General features: G+C 40.3%; 1 non-coding gene across 1 annotated transcript; it reads right to left on the reverse strand.

The window, feature by feature from the left end:
* Positions 1-17,090: 17,090 nt before the first annotated feature.
* LOC122737471 lies at positions 17,091-17,197 on the reverse strand. The gene has a single exon (XR_006354304.1). It is a non-coding gene; the product is annotated as a U6 spliceosomal RNA (small nuclear RNA).
* Positions 17,198-21,671: the final 4,474 nt, after the last annotated feature.

Genomic DNA, 21,671 nt, shown 5'->3' on the forward strand with positions numbered 1-21,671 from the left:
ATAAGTCCAAAATTATTTTTATATTCTTAGTAAACAATATTAGGAAACACCAGCTAAATATAATACAGATGGGTGGGTTTCAAATTGGGATAAAGATCCATACCTGTACTAAATAATCATTCCTCTACTAGACCCTCATGTTTCCAAAAGGTTTTAAATTATTGAATTGAATCCTAACACTAGAATTTAATCTCAACATTTTGACCAACTGAATTACTTGGAAATAATAAAAAAGTTTTTCTTTGGATGATGGTTGATACAGCACTAATATAATAATCATCTTCCGAAGAGTCCAGGAAGGGGGAAAGTAGTGTCTGTTACTATATTAGTAAAATTTGGGGAGGATTAATTGTTTATGTTCCTGGTATTCAATACAAGATATCTCTAAAAAGAAGCAAGTTTGGGGGCAGTTAGGTGGCACAGTGGATAAAGCACCGGCCCTGGATTCAGGAGGACCTGAGTTCAAATCTGACCTCAGACACTTGACACTTACCAGCTGTGTGACCCTGGGCAAGTCACTTAACCCTCATTGCCCATGGGAAAAAAAAGAAAGAAAAAGAAGCAAGTTTATCCACATAGTTCCTTTGTAATAACTATGTTATATGTATATATATTTTTTTGGTTTTGTTTTTTTGTTTTTGTTTTTTTTTTTGAGGGGCAATTGGGGTTAAGTGACTTGCCCTGGGTCACACAGCTAGTAAGTGTTAAGTGTCTGAGGTCGTATTTGAACTCAGGTACTCCTGAATCCAGGGCCGGTGCTCTATCCACTGCGCCATCTAGCTGCCCCTGTTATATGTATATTGCAGAATGGTCTATATGAGCAACAGTTTAACAAATACTGAAAAGGAGGTAGTGAGGATAGTGCTTAACCTTTTTTTTTTAATAAAGACTTTGCACAGGAAATGTTCTGATTACATTTTTGACATTTGAAATCATCAATTACATAAACTACATGAACTATATAAAATAGGTATTTTTTTGTATTGCACATTTAAAGGGCTGCAAAATAATACAGCTTAAAAGGTCCTTATCCATGGCAAAAATTTATATTTTTGCATACCAAATTATGGAAAGGTTAAATAGCTTGCCTTATAAATGCACAATGATGCCAGCGGCAAGCTTAATGGGAAAAAAAGTCCTACAAAAAACCAAAAAGTAAACCCTACCTATGAACCTATAATCATGAAATGAAACTAAAATATATTTAGAAGCCAATGAAGTTCTTTGCTATATGAAGTGTTCCAACAGTCAATTCTCTGTTTGAAGGTCAAAGTTATACAATATATACTAGAGATGATGCATACTTCTCTCTGCTTCCTTCAGAAGGAAGAGGTGAATCAGGAGTGAAAAAGTCGCTAAAATTTGAAGGTGAACAGTCTCTCATAAAAGGCAGAGTTCCTTGGACTATGTGCTGGAGATGGCAATTCTGGGCCAGGAGGAAGGCACTCTTCTCTTGGGCCAGGAGGGCCTCAATAGACGCAAAAGAACTTGGTGTCCACATATACATGCTCAAGAGGTAGGTCCATTATTTCTGGTGGACTCTTATGTAAATACACCTGAATTGGACGGGGAGGTTGGGGCCCATCAAGGTCCTCGTAGTGGAGGAAGTGGTTCAGATGGAAAAGGTGGTGGGGGAGGTCCTCCTATTGGTGACATGAGGGGCATTGCTGGGGATGGTGGGTGGCCCTTGGAACCAGTGTTAACCATGCCATCCAGCACTGTAGAGGGTGCTATTGGTGACATGATGGGCATTGCTGACTGTGGTGGGTGGCCTTTGGGACCAGCGTTAACCGTGCCAATCAGGAGTGTTGAGTGAGCTAATTGTGACAGGAGGGATATTCCTAAGCATGGTGGATGGCCTTTGGGACCAGTTTCATCTGTGATTTTCAGCACTACTGAGCGAGGTAATGGTGACATGAGAGACATTCCTGGGCATGCTGGGTGGCCTTTGGGACCAATGTTAACCAAGCCATACAGCTCTGTTGAGGGAGCTATTGGTGACATGAGGTTCATTCCTGGGCAATCATGGGTTACTGTTGGCACCAGTGTTAACTGTTGTAAGGAATCAGTTGTGATTTGGGGTTTCTGTGACCCCATCTTTGGCTGGGATTGGAGGCCCCAGCATGCTGGCCCTTGTGCGCTGGCTTGTACTAGACACCCGCGTGCCTGCATGTGCCTGGCCAGATTATAATGATGGGAAGCCTGGTGAGGACATCAGATGATTTTTAGTGTCCGAAAGCTGGGGGGCTGGTGTTTGTAGTGCTGTCTGTTGATTCTGTCAATCAGGGCTGCCAGCCAGTTAACTTGAGGCTGTGTGTGTGGAAGGCCCAGTTTCCTGTAGGAGGGGGGCTTCTGGGAGAGAGAAAGGAGGAGAGAACACTCTCTGGCATGAGAGGTGGAGGGAGCGAGATGCTGGAACACTGTGCATCAGGTTCTCTTTCAAATTGCTGATTTCCAGGTGGTGGTGAGTTGCGGATTGTATCTTTTTCCTTCCCCTATTCCCTTTGTCCCCTAGTTCTATTAACCTTACTTGTGTTTTAAATTTGTTCCCATTAATAAACCTTGTTTTGTTTTTTTTAAAGGCTGTTAATCTCCTTTCTTACCCCAATAATATTGTTTTGTACAGGATCTTAGGGCAATTAATTCTTATGTTATACTGAGACATGGCATAGTCCCTAATCCTGCCACCATAATTTCTTCAATCCCATGTGATACTACATGCTTCATAGTGGTAGATCTCTGCTCTGCCTTTTTCTCTATACCAGTGCATGAGGACTTCCAATATTTTTTTTTTGGTGAGGCTGTTGGGGTTAAGTGACTTGCCCAGGGTCACACAGCTAGTAAGTGTCAAGTGTCTGAGGCCAGATTTGAATTCAGGTCCTCCTGAGTCCAGGGCTGGTGCTCTATCCACTGTGCCACCTAGCTGCCCCACTTCCAAAATTTTTTACCTTTACCTGGAAAAATATACAGTGGACCTGGACTAGACTCCCAAAGGAATTTATAGACAGTCCTACATTATTTTCTCAAACTTTACAGTAGGATCTGGCCTCCATTACTTTTAAGGCTCTACTTTAGTACAGTATGTTGATGATTTACTTTTAGCCTCCCCAAATGCTGAAACTTATCAGGAAGACAGCTGCTACTTATTATTAGAACTGCACAAGAGAGACCACAGAGTCTCTAAGTCAAAGGTACAATGGTGCTTACCTCAGGTAGAATAATTGGGCTTCATTCTGACTGCTGGAACTTGCTCTGTCTCTCCTAAGTGAGTCCAGAGTATTCAAGAACTTGCTGCTCCCTCTACTAAGAAGCAGTTAAGAGCCATTCTGGGAGCAGCTGGGTATTGCAGATAATGGATACCCTCTTTTGGTGAAATTACTAAGCCTCTTATATCTCTAACCAAAAATTCTGTCCCAGAACCTTTACAACTGGATTCCCAGCATCTTTCAGCTATAACAGAATTGAAACAGGCCTTATTATCAGCACCTGCACTAGGACTCCCAGACTACAGTAAGTCTTTTACTCTTTTTGTACATGAACAGAAGGGAGTGGCTTCTGAGTTCCTAACTCAATCATTAGGATTTGTCCAGTGCCCAATATCTCATTATTCCAGCCAACTAGATTTTGTGGACTCCGGGGTGCCACTTTGCCTCAGGGCAGTGACAGCTACAGCCCTTTTGGTAGAAAAAGCCTCTGATTTGGTCCTAGGTAATCCTCTTACAATATAATGCACTCATGAAGTAGAGGCCCTCTTACTACACCATAGAACACAAGCCTCTTTGGATCAAAGGCTAGCTAAGTATGAAGTAACCCTGTTAAGTAATGAGAATATCATTTTAAAATGTGGTACAGTCCTTAACCCAGCAATACTGCTCCTTAACTTACCACTCTCGGGGGAGCCGTTGCATGACTGTGCCTCTTTAGTTGATATGGCTGAGAAACACTGTGATGATCTTTTGGATACACTTTTAGAGAACCCTGATATAGTCCTCTATATGGATGGTTCTTTGTTTATGAAAGAAGGCACCCTTTATACTGGGGCTGCTGTAGTTTCTGATTATGTTATTATCTGGGCAGCTTCTCTGCCTTCACATTTTGGTGCACAAGCTATTGAACTTGTGGTTCTCACAGAAGCCTGTAACATGGCCAAAGAGAAGAGTACTACCATTTATATTGACTCCAGGTATGCGTTTGGTGTCTGCCATGCTGTAGGCATGATTTGGATACAGAGAGGCTTTCTAACATCCTCCAGCAAAGCTATTGCTAACGGAGACTTTATCAAGGACCTCCTATCTGCCCTGAAACTTCCCTCTGCTTTAGCCATTGTACATTGCCCTGCCCACACAGGGAATAATGATCCTGTTTCAAAGGGGAACGCACAAGCTGATTCAGCAGCTAAGCTCACTGCTTTAGAAGCCCCTGAACATGTATTCAATCTCTCACCTTCTGAGGATGTTTCTCTCCACCTAACTTATGATGATTCTGAAGTAGAAAGGTGTAAAAGGAATTCAAGGCTAAATAAATCAATGGAGTCTGGATGTCTTCAGAGGGAAAACCACTTTTCCCCTGGAAATTCTATCACAAGGTATGCCTCTCTATTCACAGGAAAGGCCATTTTGGCACGCAAGGCATTGTGGACTCAGTTAGGAGGACCTAGATAGCACCAGGTATAACTAACACAGTATCTCGAATCTGCTCAGGCTGCTCCACATGTCAAACTTACAATCAACATGCCTTCCGTGCTAAAGCATATGGAGGGTGCCCTTTGGCTTATACATCTTTTGAACATCTACAAATTGACTTTATTTTTATGCCTAAAGCAGGACATTAACAATTTTGCCTTGTCATTGTTTACCAGCTCACTCGATGAGTGGAGGCTTTTCCTGCCCCATGAGCAACTACTGGCTTTGTGGCCAAAGCTCTCCTTAAAGAGATTGTCCCGTGCTTTGGACCACCAGCATGCATTGATTCTAATAGAGGTACACATTTTACAGATTAAATTCCCTCCCAGATTTATTCTTGAGAGTAACTCCTAGATTTCATACCCCTTATCACCCTCAAAGCTCAGACTGAGTTGAATGTATGAACAAAGAGCTTAAGAACATGATTGGCAAATTATGTACTGAAACCCATTTAAAATTGCTGATGTTCTACCCTTGGCATTATTATATCTACGCAGTAGGCCAAGAGGAAAACTACATATATCTCCTTATGAAATGCTTTTTGGTCACCCTCCTATGCAAGCTAAAAATTTTTCCCCAGTTTATATATCACTGGTGGGAGGTGATACTTCTGTTGCTTCCTATATACAGGAATTACAAACTAGGCTACGTGAGCTCCATGAGGCAGGAGTCACTGTACAAGGTGGTCCTTTAGATTTTTCCTCACATGATTTAAGTCCTGGAGACTATGTATATATTAAGAATTTTCACTGGCCCTGGACTCAGGAGGACCTGAGTTCAAATCCAGCTTCAGACACTTAACACTTGCTAGCTGTATGACTCTAGGCAAATCAATTAACCCAAATTGCCTCACAAAAAAAAAAAAAAAAAAAGAAGTGTTTGGGGGCTGCTAGGTGGCACAGTGGTTAAAGCACCAGCCCTGGATTCAGGAGGACCTGAGTTCAAATCCATCCTCAAACACTTGACAATTACTAGCTCTGTGACCCTGGGCAAGTCTCTTAACCCTCATTGCCCCCCCCCAAATAATTTTCAGCAAACCAGTGGGACTGAGCCCGCTTGGGAGGCACCCTTTCAGGTATTATTGGCAATTCCTACTGCTATTAAAATTGGAGAAAAAGAATCTTGGATTCATTGTTCCCACATGAAACCTGCACCACTTGTAGGTAAAGTAATTTCAGATAAAACTCAACCAGCTGCTAACGAGCAAAGAAACCAAACGGAGCCTAGAGGTAATAGGCAGTTCCAATTTGCAAACATTATCACTCACTTGCAAACCCTGGGACTCAAACTCCGTAAGGTATCAGGAGATGGAAATTGTCTTTTTATAGACCTTGGAGACCAGTTAGAAGGTCATTTGAAAAACCATTTCAAACACAGAGAAGAAACTGCTAATTATATGCTCAGTCATAAAAAAGACCTTGAGCCTTTTATAGAAAATTATATTCCCTTTGAAAAATATGTTGCTGATTTGAAAAAAGATGGTACTTTCATTGAGGACAAGACAATTGTAGCCTTTGCAAAACATAACCAACTGAATGTAATCATTCATCAGTTGAATAAACCCCTATGGCTTCATCAATTTGTGGTACAGACAAAGCCAACACTAAAGAACTCCATATTTTCTTTCATGACAATTATTATGACAGCATTAGAAGAATCAATGATAATTCAGAAACCCCTGCCACTTTGGCATGCAGAGATTTGGGGAACCAGTTTATAAAATGTGGTGTACCCCAAATTCTAGCAATATAGGCTCTTACCTTAAACAAGCTTTTTCCTCTATAGGTGAAGAACTTCTCCACCAAGAGCACATGGCTCTGCCTTCTAGAAAGGGTTATTGAACCTTTGTAAGGCAATCAATGAAGATATTGGGTCTTGCTGATGTTTTATTTCTTTTTGATAAATTGTTTATCACTTCAAGTATCTGTTATTGTTATTATACTAGATAGAGAATTCATGGACAAGATGGTGTGGTTTGTTTGCCTAATGAAGATTCTGTAATAATGTTTAATATTATCAGCCATTTACATTTATATGTCATTGTGACTATGTATACTCTGGGTATGGTTTGGGATTGTTGCATATATTACTAGTATATCTTGAGTTATCCAGCATAACAAGTATTTTACCATCATATTGTCTTTCATGAAATTAATATGAGATTTGTGAATTATGGAAACTTACCATTTCAGAGACTTACCATTTCAGCTCTTACACTGAGCTTAACAGAGATGGTTCAACTCCACGATGCAGGCCCTGGAGAGAATATATGTACAACAGGAGGAGAAACAGGTACAGGTAAGATGCCCTCATGGAGGCTGAGAGAACAGCCTTTCAGTGAAACCTGGAGGCAGGATTCCCTTAGTCCAAATACATTCAGGAAGTCCAAAGTTTGCTGATGATAGTGGCTATGGAGAGCACAATCACTGGACATAGTCCAGTTTCTTCCTCTCTTCCTCCAAAAACGGCCTGGCATCATGGTAATTCCAACACATGCACCTGGTTTTACTTAACTTGACTTTTTTACTCAGTCTGGTGGCATGGTCAGAATCCATCCACCTGAGGCCTAGCACAATTACCGGATGTCTATGGAACCACAAGATATGGTATGGTAACCTTTCTATAACATTTACACATGTCATCACAGACACATTACTAAATTTGGCCTTGATCCAGATATATGGTGGTAATAAGTGTTATTGATATTATAACTACCTCAACTCTGTATTGCATATGTGTATAAGTATCCTCCACAGGAGGGAATGTAATATGCTGTATGTATCAAGTTTAAATTTTTTCTATATGAGTTATATTTTGAAGAACTCTCACTGTTTAATTTGATTACTGACAATGCTATACTAAAGATTAGTGGAAATCCAGCAGTTCAACAGCTAAAGAAGTAGAAGTATCCAGAGACAACCAGAATCCAGTCTCCCTGATGGCATCTTAACACTCAACAAAGACAAGATTTCAAGTACTCCAAATGGACATTTTTGTTTTTTCCTTTTGTTACTATATACACGATCTGTAATATGTATTTTTTGCAGAGGCCTTCCTTCTGTAGACATTGTCAGAGCACAAGTCCATGAGGGACTGCCCCTCTCGACAAAATTTTCCCTTTCTCTCTTTCCTATATTGTTATTAGCATATTGTTTGTTAGAATAGGTTATGATAGTCTGTTATTTTTTTACTGCTTCATCAAGGAAATGCTTCTTAATGAAGCAAAGGGGGGAATGTAAGGAATTGGTTGTGATTTGGGGTTTCTGTGACCCCATCTTTGGGTGGGATTGGAAGCCCTGGCGCGTGTGTCTGTGCATGCTGACTCGCACCAGACCCCCATTCCTGCATGGGACTGGCCAAATTATAATGACAATGTGAGAGTTGGAATAATGCCCCCTGCTGGGAGGAACATTTTGTGAGCTCTGGCCTGAGGACAATCCATGTGGCCTTCGCATCAGGAAGTGATGTTTGCTCATGGGTACTGTTGATCAAAGCTACCAGCCAATTAGCTTGGAGCTGTTTGTGTGTGGATGGCCCTGTTTCCTGTTGGAGAAGAGGCTTCTGGGAGGAGTAAAGGGTGAGCACTCTCTCTTTTTGCCCAGGACCTCAGCTTGGCTGGAGCAGAGGTGCTGGCTCCCTTAGATAGATAGATGAAGGAACCTTGGCCTCTTTCTCCTCACCAAATTTGTGTGCTCCTTAATAAACACTTAAATGTCTAAACTCTTGCTAAAGATTATAATTTGTGGTGACCACTCATTAGATTTTTAGACAGTCTAGCTAGAATTTTAGCCCCTTACAGATAGCAACCTTACAGATGGTGACTACGATAAGGACATAATGAACCCTGCGATCTTCTGATCTTCCAGTTTGGTAAGACTTTTCCCCAGATTTCCCATGTTCTGTCCCTTTAAGTTTTAAATTGGCTGTTAAGTATACACTTTAACTCTTAAGTACTCTTAGCCTCCTATTTTCAAGCCTCATTCCCATTTACAAAATGGACCAGGGTCTGTGGGACCAAAAAAGGCATCTAAATTTTACCCTTCTAAGCTTCTTCTCCTTATGAATTTGAATGTTCTATTCCTATTTTAATTTTTATTCTTACTTTTCTTTGTGTTATAGTGAGGAAATTAGAGGAGAAGGCAGCTTTTCCAAATTGTAACACTAAGCGTTTCTCTCCTTTTGCATGCCTGGAGGCAATGACCCAGCCTCTAGAAGCCTTTATCCCCCTAGCAGCAGTGGGGGAAAGGGAACCCAGGCCCTAGTTTGAGACCAAGCCTGATTCATATTGTCCTGGTACCTCCCCAGCTGAGCCAACATGTTTCAGTGTAAGTGCAGTGGTGGTGCAGCATGTGTGAGAGATGGTCCTACCCCCTCCTCTCGGGACCCCACCTCCTCCACCTCCTCTGGCTCCACTTCCTGCTCCTCCCATGGCCATGCCCCTTGATCCTCCTGCCTGGGAGGTCAAGAAATCTAATCCACCCACCGCAGGTCCTGAGCTTGAGCTTCTCTACCTGCCCTCGCAGCTTCTACTCAGTTGCCGGAGCAGCCAGCCACTGCCCCCACCCAGTCAGCCTCAGCCCTACCCCAGCCAGGCTGTGATTCTGACTCAACCTGCTGTGGTTCTCCCAAACTAACCTTGGAAGGCCCTTTGAATTCCAGATATGCTCATTTTGTTCATAAACATTTTGTTAATCGTCTTTTGTCTTTAATTAGTAACCTTATAAAAAAACATTTGTATTATGAAAGGACTGAGAGAAAATAAGGGGCTAAAGACAAAAAAGATAAACTTAACCTGAATAAAAATGTACAAAACAATTATCGTATTTCAAGAAGATATATTTTGCAGAAATGTAGGAATAAACAGCAAGGTATTAATATGAGCGTTGGGGATTTTAGATATCAGAATAAAAAATATTCTAAATTCATTCAGAGTAATGTCAGTTCAGAGGTTACATAGGATTTCTGTGCTATTACATCTACATTTTGAAATTAACACTATGGGTTTAATTTCATAGAGATTTTTATGCTTTTAAGATTGCATTTTATACTTAGTTTAAAAAATGGGGAATATTTGTAAAAGCCTTTTGTAGTCATGTGGTCAAATTTATATTTTGTACTATTCTTATTAATGTTAAGATCATATTCATTTAGATTTCTCCAGTTTGAATTTCATTGTCTTTTATTCTTCCATGTGTATTTTGTTCTATTCATCTATCTAATTTTGAAACAATGCAAGATGGTTTTGATTTCATAATACAATGTTAACTCTGGGAGTATTGTGCTTCCATATTCTAAATTGTTTGTGTTTTTTTTCAACTGACTATTTGATTAAACTCTAGAAAGCATTTCCCTGGCAAATTGGTTACCATGGCAAGTGTAAATTGATTTTACAAGTATTATTTTTGATAAGCATATTTAAAAAGGGGAACATTTGCAAAAGTTTTTTTATTCATGTAATCAAATTTATTATTGCCATAAATAGGGACATATTTTGCAAAATAATAATATGCTATTTGTTATTTTAGATATCAAAATTTTTTTTAATTAAAAAAAAGAGAAGTCAGTTTAAATGTTACCTAAGGGTTTCTTTTTATGCTATTGCAACTTCATTTTGAACTCAATAATATGGGCTTATTTTTGTAGAGATTCTTATTCTTTCAAAATTATGTTTTAACTTGTATTAAAATATGTTCTGATTTTTCACAAAAATAATTGTATACTTAGCAAAAAATTATTATTTGGAATTATTGTACATTGTAACTTATATTCTGAGTCAAAGCAAATTCACATTTTTTGTGATCATTATTATCCTCAATTTTTAAATCCATATGAGACTTGGATTGTGGGAACTTACCGTTTAATACATTAATTGCCTTCACCCATGAGAGGAATACATACAAGAGTAGGCATTGGACTCTCACAGAAGGGGAGACATGTATGAAGTCCAGGTACTGCACTGACTTGGGAAAGGCCGAGAGAACGGCTATTGACAAGAGCTGAGGTTGTCTTCTTTTGGATCCATTTCCCCACAATATTGTACAAATGGCTATAAGTTTTCATCCCACCCATCTTATTCTATGGCTGGCTTCTGTTTCCCCTCCTATATGCCTGATGCCATGGACATCTCAATCCCATGCATCTGATTAAGCCTGACTCAGTTTCCTCCAATATGTTCGGTGGCATGGACCATCCCATCCACCTATTTTAAGCCTGGCATACTGCATGGGCTGTATATATTGTTCAAGTGTGGGAATGCTCATCTCCCATCATTTCTCTGTTCTTTTATGGTAACCCCCATAATTATCTCAGGTGTCATGATAAATGCAGTGTTGGATTTGGCTTTGACATCTGTTACCAATTATATTAGATTCTTTAATTTCTCATAATGGCATGAGGATAAATAGGCAGATGATGCAAAAATTGATGAAACAAAGATAAAAATTATTTTTAAAATTAATATCACAATTGTCTTTTTTTTCCCCTCCAAGGGGGGGGGCGGGTTGGGGGGGACTGTAATAATATTAAGTTTTAGAGAATGTTTCATTTTTTTTGTTTATATTATATGTTTCATGTGTAACAACTAAGATTCTGAATTTCCTTAGACATGTTTTTGAGAACTCTCATTGTTTGATTTCATTATTAGCAATAAAGTTGTGTTAAGCTCAATTTTGTAGGAAATTTTACTGGCTGATTACCAGCATCTGTACATCAACACCTGAAAAGACTTCCATTCCATAACTACACCCAGAGCACATCCCAAGAATCATCTGAGAAAAGACTTCCAAAGACTTAAATGGATGTTTTCCTGTTTTTCTTTTCTATATTGTATACACTGTTTATAATGTCCACTTACTAAAGGGGAGTGCCCCCTTTAGTTCTTCTGCTTGTGATGTCTACCTGCTAACAGGGGAGTGTCCCCTTTAGCCTTTGTCAATGTGTCACTCAATTTTTTTTTCTCTCTTTCAATTACTTTTACTTAGTCATAAGCATCTGTAATGTTATCGCTTCATGAGAGGAAACCATGTTTCTTCACCTAAAGCATAGGAGGGACTGTGAGAATTGGATTAAGGCCCCTTGCTGGGAGGAACATTTTCTGAGCTCTGGCCTGAGGACAAGACATGTGGGCTTGGCTGATGTCAGGAAGTGACGTTTGCTCATGGGTACTGTTGATCAAAGCTACCAGCTAATTAGCTTGGAGCTGTGTGTGTGTGTGTGTGTGGCTCTGTTTCCTGTTGGAGAAGAGGCTTCTGAGAGGAGTAAGGGGTGAGCACTCTCCCTTTTTGCCTGGGACCTTGGCTTGGCTGGAGCAGAGATGCTGGCTCCCTTAGATACATAGATGAAGGAATCTTGGCCTCTTTCTCTCTTCTCACCAAATTTATATGCTCCTTAATAACTACTTAAAAGTCTAAACTCTTGCTAAAGCTTATAATTTATGGTGACCACTCATTATATTTTTAGACAGTCTAGCTAGAATTTTAGCCCCTTACAGATAGCAACCTTACAACAGGAAGCCTTGCCAGGGCAGTCAGGTGATCTTCGGTGTGTGGAAGCTGGAGGGGCTGGCATTTGCAGAGCCGTCTGTTGATTCTGTCAAGCAGGGCTGCCAGCCAATTAACTTGGGGCTGTGTGTGTGTGGAAGGCCTGGTTTCCTGTAGGAGGGGGGCTTCTGGGAGAGAGAAAGGAGGAGAGAACACTCTCTGGCATGAGTGGTGGAGGGGGCGAGACATTGGAATGCTGTGCAGCAGGTTCTCTTTGAAATTGCTGATTTCCAGGTGGTGGTGAGTTGCGGATTGTATCTTTTTCCATCTCCTATTCCCTTTGTCTTTGTCCCTAGTTCTATTAACCTTACTTGTGTTTTAAATTTGTTCCCATTAATAAACCCTGTTTTGTTTTGTTTTTTAACGTCTGTTAATCTTTCTTACCCCCAATATTACGACGAGCCACTTAATTAATACTCCCCATATTAAATTTGACCCTTACACTGTGTCATCCATCACTGTTAAGGGTAATATTGGTGACATCAGGGTCATTCCTGGGCATGGTGTGTGGCCTTTAGGACCAGGGTTAACCTTGCCATCCGACACTGCTGAGGGAGCTATTGGTGACCTCAGGGGCATTCCTGGGCATGGTTGGAGACCTTTATGATCTGGCTTAACTGTGGCATCCATCACTGTTGAGGGACCTATTGGTTACATCAGGGACATTCCTGGGTATGTTGGCTGACCTTTGCCACCAGTCTCCACCAGTGTTGGAGACCTTTATGATCTGGCTTAACTGTGCCATCAATCACCGTTGAGGGGGCTATTGGTGATGTCTGGGACATTCCTGGGCATGATAGGTTGTCTTTGGGACCAGCGTTTACTGTGCCATCCTGCACTGTTGAGGAAATTATTGGTGATATGATGGGCATTCTTTGATATGGTTGATGGTCTTTGGGACCAGTTTCATCCATGATATCCAGCATTACTGAGCTGGCTAAGGATGACATAAGGGGCATTCCTGGGCATGCTGGGTGACCTTTGGCACCAGTGTTAACTGTGCCATCCATCACTGTTGAGGGAGCTATTAATGACTTCAGGAACATTCCTGGGGATGGTAGTTGACCTTTGTGACCAGGGTTAACCTTGCCATCCATCACTGTTAAGGGAGCTATTGGTGACATCAGGGTAATTCCTGGGAATGGTGAGTAACCTTTGGGACTAGTGTTAACCATGCCATCTGTCACTGCTGAGGGAACTATTGGTGACATCAGGGACATTCCGGGGCATGGTGGGTGACCTTTGGCACCAGTGTTAACTGCCATCTCTCACTGTTGAGGGAGCTATTGGTGACATGAGGCACATTCCTGGGCATGGTGTGTGGCCACAAATTAGATTTTAAACATCACAGTTGGCGAACCATGAAGAGGAAAGCTGAACCCGGATCTTCTGATCTTCTGTCAGGGTAAGAAAATTTCCCCTATTTCCTATGTGCCTGTCCTTTTAAATTTCAAGGTACTGCTAAGTACCAGCTGTTTTCCCTTTAGATTTTCAAATGGATATTTTTAACTTCTGAAGTACCCCTTTTCTAACTTTAGCTTGGCTAATCAGACAAACAGGGGAAAGAGCCTTGTTGAGGCTTGGTCGATTTGAATTTAATGAATATTTTTATTCCTGTTCTTATTTTTCCTGGGCTTTGTTATGTGGTATGGAAAGTTCTGAATGTCATGGGGGAGATTAAAAAGAGTGATATTCTCCAGGATTCCCCATTAGGAAAACTACTCATGGATTCAGGTGAGGGAAAAGTTACAGTAAAATCAACCATGACCAGAGGAAAGCTTATCAGATTGTGTTTTATATGGCATAGAGTATTACAGGAAGAATGGCCCAAACATGAGTCATTTAATCCCCAAACTTTGAGGCATTTGCAAAGAATCCTATGCCAATGGCCACCTAAACATTCACTTTATTGGAAAATCTGGTTCAGAGTTAGCAGGGATTATGATACTGGGGATATGGACAAGGAGGATCCACACCCCAGCTTGAACCTGCACCTGCCTCTCAGACTGAATTGCCAAATGACCCAACTCAATCCAAGCCTGAGCTTGAATGCAAGGCCTCTCAGACTGAAATGCCACATGACTGAACGATTTATTTATTTATTTGTTTGTTTGTTTATTTATTTAAGTTTTTAACCTTTGTTTAGATAAGATATCCAATTTAAAATTTTTCTCCCTCCCTCCCCTCCCTGCTCCCCTCCCCTAGACAGCAGGTAATCTGATACATAACATTAAACATATTTCTGCATTCGTCATGTTATACAAGAAGAATCAGAGCAAGAAGGAAAAACCTCAAAAAAGAAAAACAACAGCACCAAAACCAAAAGAGATAGTGTGGTCCAATCAGCATCCATATTCCACAGTTTCTTTTTTTTTCTGGATTTGGAGAGCCTTTTCCATCATGAGTCCTTTGGAACTTTCTTGTACCATTGGACTGGTGAGAAGAATCTAGTCTATCACAGTTGATCAACACACAATGTTGATGATACTGTGCACAGTGTTCTCCTGGTTCTGCTCATCTCACTCATCAGCCCATGCAAGACCCTCCAGGTTTCTCTGAACTCCTCCTGCTCATCATTTCTTACAGCATAATAGAATTCCATTACATTTATATACCACAACTAGTCCAGCCATTCCTCAGTTGATGGGCATCCCCTTAACTTCCAATTCCTTGCCACCACAAAAAGAGCAGCTATAAATATTTTTGTACATGTGGGTCCTTTTCCCTTTTCCATGATTTCTTTGGGGAAAAGACCCCAAAGTGGTATTGCTGAGTCAAAGGGTATGCACAGCTTTATAGCCCTTTGGGCATAATTCCAAATTGCTCTCCAGAATGGTTGGATCAGTTCACAGCTCCACCAACAATGCATTAGTGTTCCAATTTTTCCACAGCTTCTCCAACATTTATTATTTTCCTTTTTTGTCATTTTAGCCAATCTGATAGGTGTCAGGTGGTACCTCAGAGTTGTTTTAATTTGCATCTCTCTAATCAATAGTGATTTAGAGCATTTTTTCATATGGGAATAGATAGCTTTGGTTTCTTCATCAGAAAACTGCCTGTTCATATCCTTTGACCATTTCTCAATTGGGGAATGACTTGGATTCTTACAAATTTGATTTAGTTCCCTATATATTTTAGAAATGAGGCCTTTATCAGAAGTACTGGCTATAAAAATTGTTTCCCAGTTTTCTGCCTCCCTTCTAATTTTGATGCATTGCTTCTGTTTGTACAAAAACTTTTTTTTTTTAATGAGATATTTTATTTTTTTCCATTACATGTAAAGATAGTTCTCAACTTTTGTTTATACATGCTTTACAATTTCAGATTTGTCTCCCTCCCTCCCCTCCCTCCCCCCTCCCCTAGACAGCAGGTAATCTGGTATAGGTTATATCTATTTATCTCTATACGTATACATATAGATATATATATATACACACACATATATATATATATACACACATAATAACATTAATCCTATTTCTGCATTAATCCTGTTACAAGAGAAAGAATCAGAGCAGTGATGCGAAACCTCAAAATAGAGAAAAAAAAAACCAACAGCACCCAAAACAAAAGAAATAATATGGTTCAATCAGCATCTATACTCCACAGTTCTTTCTTTCTTTTTTTTTCTTGGATTTGGAGATCCTCTTCTATCATGAGTTCCCTGGAACTCTTCTGTACCATTGCATTGGTGAGAAGAATATAGTCCATCACAGTAGGTCAACACTCAATGTTGATGATACTGTGTACAATGTTCTTCTGGTTTTGCTCATCTCACTCATCATCAGCTCACGTAAGACCCTCCAGGTTTCTCTGAACTCTTCCTGCTCATCATTTCTTACAGCACAATAGTATTCCATTGTATTCATATACCACAACTTGTCCAGCCATTCCCCAATTGATGGGCACCCCCCTCAACTTCCAATTCCTTGCTACCACGTAAAGAGCAGCTATAAATATTTTTGTACATGTGGGTCCCTTTCCCCCTTCCATGATTTCTTTGGGCAAAAGACCTAAAAGTGGGATTGCTGGGTCAAAGGGTATGCACAGCTTTATCGCCCTTTGGGCATAATTCCAAATTGCTCTCCAGAATGGTTGGATCAGCTCACAGCTCCACCAACAATGTATTAGTGTTCCAATTTTCCCACAGCCTCTCCAACATTTATTATCTTCCTTTTTTGTCATTTTAGCCAATCTGATAGGTGTCAGGTGGTAGCTCAGAGTTGTTTTAATTTGCATCTCTCTAATCATTAGAGATTTAGAGCATTTTTTCATATGGGAATAGATAGCTTTGGTTTCTTCATCAGAAAACTGCCTGTTCATATCCTTTGACCATTTCTCAGTTGGGGAATGACTTGGATTCTTATAAATTTGATTTAATTCCCTATATATTTTAGAGATGAGGCCTTTATCAGAAGCACTGGCCTCAAAAATTTTTTCCCAGCTTTCTGCCTCCCTTCCAATTTTGGATGCATTGCTTCTGTTTGTACAAAAATTTTTTAATTTAATATAATCAAAATCATCCACTTTGCATTTTATAATATACTCTATCTCATGTTTGGTCAAAAACTGTTCTCCTTTCCAAAGATCTGATAGGTACACTATTCCTTTCTCTCCTAATTTACCTATGGTATCACCTCTTATGTCTAAATCATGTATCCATTTTGACCTTATTTTAGTATAAGGTGTAAGATGTTGGTCTAAGCCTAATTTCTGCCATACTATCTTCCAGTTTTCCCAGCAGTTTTTGTCAAATACTGAGTTCCTATCCCAGAAGCTGGAGTCTTTGGGTTTATCAAACACTACATTACTAGTGTCATTTACTACTGCATTTCCTGAGCCTAGCCTATTCCATTGAACTTTTTTTTTTTTAAATATGGAATGCTTCACGAATTTGCGTGTCATCCTTGCACAGGGGCCATGCTAATCTTCTCTGTATCATTCCAATTTTAGTATATGTGCTGCCGAAGCGAGCACTGTACAAAACCTTTTTAATTTAATGTAATCAGAATCATCCATTTTGCATTTCATAATATTCTCTATCTCTTGTTTGGTCATAAACTTTTCTCCTTTCCAAAGATCTGAAAGGTAGACTATTCCTTCCTCTCCTAATTTACCCATGGTATCACCTCTTATGTCTAAATCATGTACCCGTTTTGACCTTATTTTAGTATAAGGTGTAAGATGTTGGTGAAATGCCACATGACCCAACTCTTATTCCCTCTCCCTCTATTTCCTCTATGCCAACCAAAAAAATTTTTAAAAGAGAAGCTTCACTTGTAGAGGAGACAGAGAAGATCATAATTATTCTCCTTCAAGAGATCCTCACCCATGGTGAAAAAGGTGCTATACGAAAGCTCAGACAAGACATACCTTTTGGTCTCAAAGATTTGATTTCATGGAAACAAAATATTCCTAAATTTGATGATGATCCCACAGCAGTTATCAGCCAGTTTAGGGCAATTTTTGGAGGATATCAGCCCACTTGGAATGATGTTAGCAATCTCATAGAAACAATATTATCCCCAGGGGAAAGAACTGATATGATAGCCACAGTGAACTTCTTAGTAACATCAGGAAAAGTTGCTATAGGATGGCCTTTAGAAGACCCTGACTGGGACCCCAGTATCCCTGAGCATTTTGATAAACTGCAGGAAGCAAGTGAAACTTTGTTGAAGGCAATGGAATCCTGTGCATCTAAGTCTGATAACTGGCAAAAATTTATAGATACAGTTCAAGAACCTAATGAAAGACCTAATAGATTCTATGACAGACTGTGTAAGCATGCCAGGCAATATGCTAGTCTAGATCCATTAGACACTAGAGATGCCCATGTTATCTGTTCTCATTTTATAGACCAGTCCTTGCCAGAAATACGGAAATATTTTGAAAGGCAGTGTCCAGGTTGGAAGACCTTGAGTCTTGGCAGACTTAACTAAATAGCAACATATATTTATGAAGGAAATGAGGAGGAAGAAGGGAACAGACAGGGCATTTTAGCTCCAGTACAGGAAATGAGGCAGTGAGGCTGGACAGTTGAGAATCACTATCAACTTCAGTATCGCTATCGGTTGATAGCTATTTTTTGATAGCTAGATTTTGCTATTATTGCAACGGGGGCACATAATGTGGTATTGTAGGACTATGCAAAGGGGACTGAATCTAAACATATATAGTTTCAGAGAAATACAGAGAGGCAGAATCAAAATAGATATAGATCTTTTCAGGGGATACAGAGAGACAGAATCAAAATATAGATCTTTTCAGAGAGATATAGAGGAGCAGAATGAGAACAGTTACAGACCCTCTCAAAGGGGTACAGATTGGAGACATATAGAGGACTGATGGTGTAGGGAAGGGGAAAGGACAGTGGAATCTGAAGACTTTACCTTTCCAGACCCTGAGATTTTTAGCCCTCTTGTGCCAGCCCATTCACCTCCCCAAAGTAATGAACCCTGTGTAACCCTTAGGATTGGGGATACTTATTATGATTGTTTATTAGATACAGGAGTCTCAAGATCAGTCCTGGTGAGCAAACCTGACCCTGAATGTACATGTATTGGATCTCTAAATGTAGTTGGTGTTTTAGGAAAAGCTCAATCAGTTGCAAAATTAACCCCTCACATAGTGAATCTGGGCCCATTAACAGTAGAACATTTCTACTTACACCTGACTCTCCTGCAAACCTATTAGGTTGTGACCTCCTTTGTAAACTTAGAGCAACCATATCTTGTTCTCCAGATGGTGGCATTTCCCTGGAATTGCCAGAGGATACTGTTCACTTACTGCCAATTTTGATCTCAGACACTCAGGAAACAGTGGGGGATACATTGAAAATCCCTTCTGATATTCCTGAGTCCCTATGGGCTTCCTCCTCTACTGATGTAGGTCTCCTTAAATCTGCTGTGCCTGTTACCATTAAGAACAAAGATGGCCCAGCACCATCCATTCCACAATATCCCTTATCTAGAGAAGCCATTGAGGGAATTTCTCCTATCATTGTGGCTTTGACAAACCAAGGCATAATTGTCCCATTCCCTTATTCCCCATGCAATACATCCATTTTGCCAGTTAAAAAGCCCAAACCTGGGCCAGGTGGAAAGCCTGTTTACCATTTTGTACAAGACCTGCGAGCAATTAATTCCTATGTTATACCTAGATATCCTATAGTACCTAACCCTGCTACTAACATTTCCTCAATCCCATGTGAAGCAACATGCTTCATAGTGGTAGATCTATGCTCTGCTTTCTTTTCAATACTAGTACATCAGGATTCCCAATACTTGTTTGCCTTTACCTGGAAGAACAGACAGTGGACTTGGACCAGACTCCCACAGGGGTTTGTTGACAGTCCCACACTCTTCTCTCAAATTTTGCAATAGGATTTAGCCTCCATTACGTTTAAAGGTTCCACTTTAGTCCAATATGTAGATGACTTACTCCTGGCTACACCTAATGCTGAGATTTGTCAGGAAGACAGCCGACACCTGTTATTAGAGTTGCACAAATGAGGCCATAAGGTCTCTAAGTCTAAAGTACAATGGTGCCTACCTCAGGTGGAATATTTGGGTTTTGTCTTGGCTGCTAGAACTCTCTCTGTCTCTCCTAAGTGAGTCCAGGCTATTCAACAACTCATTGCTCCCTCTACTAAGAAGCAGTTAAGAGCCATTCTGGGAGCAGCTGGGTATTGCAGACAATGGATATAATCTTTTGATAAAATTACTAAGCCTCTTATATCTCTAACCAAAAATTCTGTCCCAGAACCTTTACAGCTGGATTCCCAGCATCTTTCAGCTATAATAGAATTGAAACAGGCCTTGTTATCAGCACCTGCACTAGGACTCCCAGACTACAGTAAGTCTTTTACTCTTTTTGTACATGAACAGAGAGGAGTAGCTTCTGGGGTCCTGACTCAAAAATTAGGACCTGTCCAGCGCTAAATAGCTTATTATTCTACTCAACTTGATTCTTTAGTTGCTGACATGCCACCATGCCTTCGTGCCATGACAGCTGCTGTTCTTTTGGTAGAAAAAGCCTCTGATCTAGTCTTAGGTAACCCTCTAATTGTGCAGTGTCCTCATGAAGTTGAGGCTCTCTTACTGAGTCATAACACGCAGGCTTTTTCAAATAAAAGGCTCACTAGATAAGAAGTAACCCTGCTAGTAAATAAGAGAATCACTTTAAAGTGTTATACAGTTCTTAACCCAGCAACACTGCTCCCTGACCTGCCACTCTCAGGGGAACCTTTGCATGACTGCACCTCCCTAATTGACATAGCTGAGAACCTCATGATGGTCTTTTTGACACACCCTTAGAGAACCCTGATTTTATTTTCTATACTGATGGATCCTCTGTTATACATGAGGGAACCCATTGTACAGGTGCTGCTGTAGTTTTTGATTATGATACTCTCTGGGCAGCTTCTTTGCCTTCACATCTTAGTGCACAGGCTGCTGAACTGATGACTCTCACACAAATCTGTTCTCTAGCCAGAGGAAAAAGTGCTACTATTTACATTGATTCCAGATACATATTCATTGTCTGCCATGCTGTAGGAATGTTATGGCTGCAGAGAGGATTTTTAACCTCTGCCAGCAAAGTTATTGCTAATGGAGAATTTATTAAAGACCTCCTATCTGCCTTAAAACTCCCATCTGCTCTAGCTATTGTTCATTGTCCTGCTCATATGGGTAAAGGCGACCCTGTTTCTAAAGGGAATGAATGAGCTGCTGCTGCTAAGCTTGATGCTTTGGAAGCCCCTGAACATGTGTTTAATCTTTCTTCTAATGATGATGTTTCCATTTCTCTTACTTATGATAAGTCTGAAGTAGAGAAGTGGAAAAAGAAATTCAAGGCTAAAGAAGTCAGTGGGGTCTGGGTGACTTCCAAGGGGAAGCTGCTTCTCCCCCAGAGTTTCTATCATCAGATTTGCCTATTCGCAGAAAAGGCCATTTTTGGCACACAAGAAATTGTGTTCTCAGTAAAAAGAGTTTGGATTGTCCCTGGAGTTCCTAATGTGGCCTCTAGGGTTTGTGCCTCTTGTTCTGTCTGTCAGACTTACAATCAACATGCCTTCCAGGCTAAAGCTTATAGAGGGCTTCCTTTAGCATATTATACACTTTTTGAGCATCTACAAATTGATTATATCACAATGCCTAAGGGGGGACATCATAAGTTTTGTCTTGTTATAGTTGATCAACTCACTCCATGGGTGGAGGTGTTTCCCAGCCTGGAGCCACAGCTGCCTTTGTTGCCAAAATCCTCCTTAAAGAGATTGTTCCTCACTTTGGTCCACCCACCAGCATTGATTCTGACAAAGGCACACACTTTACTGATTCTGTTTTATCCCAAATCTACTCTTTCCTGGGAGTAACTCCAAAGTTCCATATACCCTACCCCTGGTAGAACATATGAATAAAGAACTTAAGAGCACAATTGGCAAATTGTGCAC

The sequence above is a fragment of the Dromiciops gliroides genome, chromosome 1, assembly GCF_019393635.1.
Source record: "Dromiciops gliroides isolate mDroGli1 chromosome 1, mDroGli1.pri, whole genome shotgun sequence".
Classification (NCBI taxonomy): Eukaryota; Metazoa; Chordata; class Mammalia; order Microbiotheria; family Microbiotheriidae; genus Dromiciops; species Dromiciops gliroides.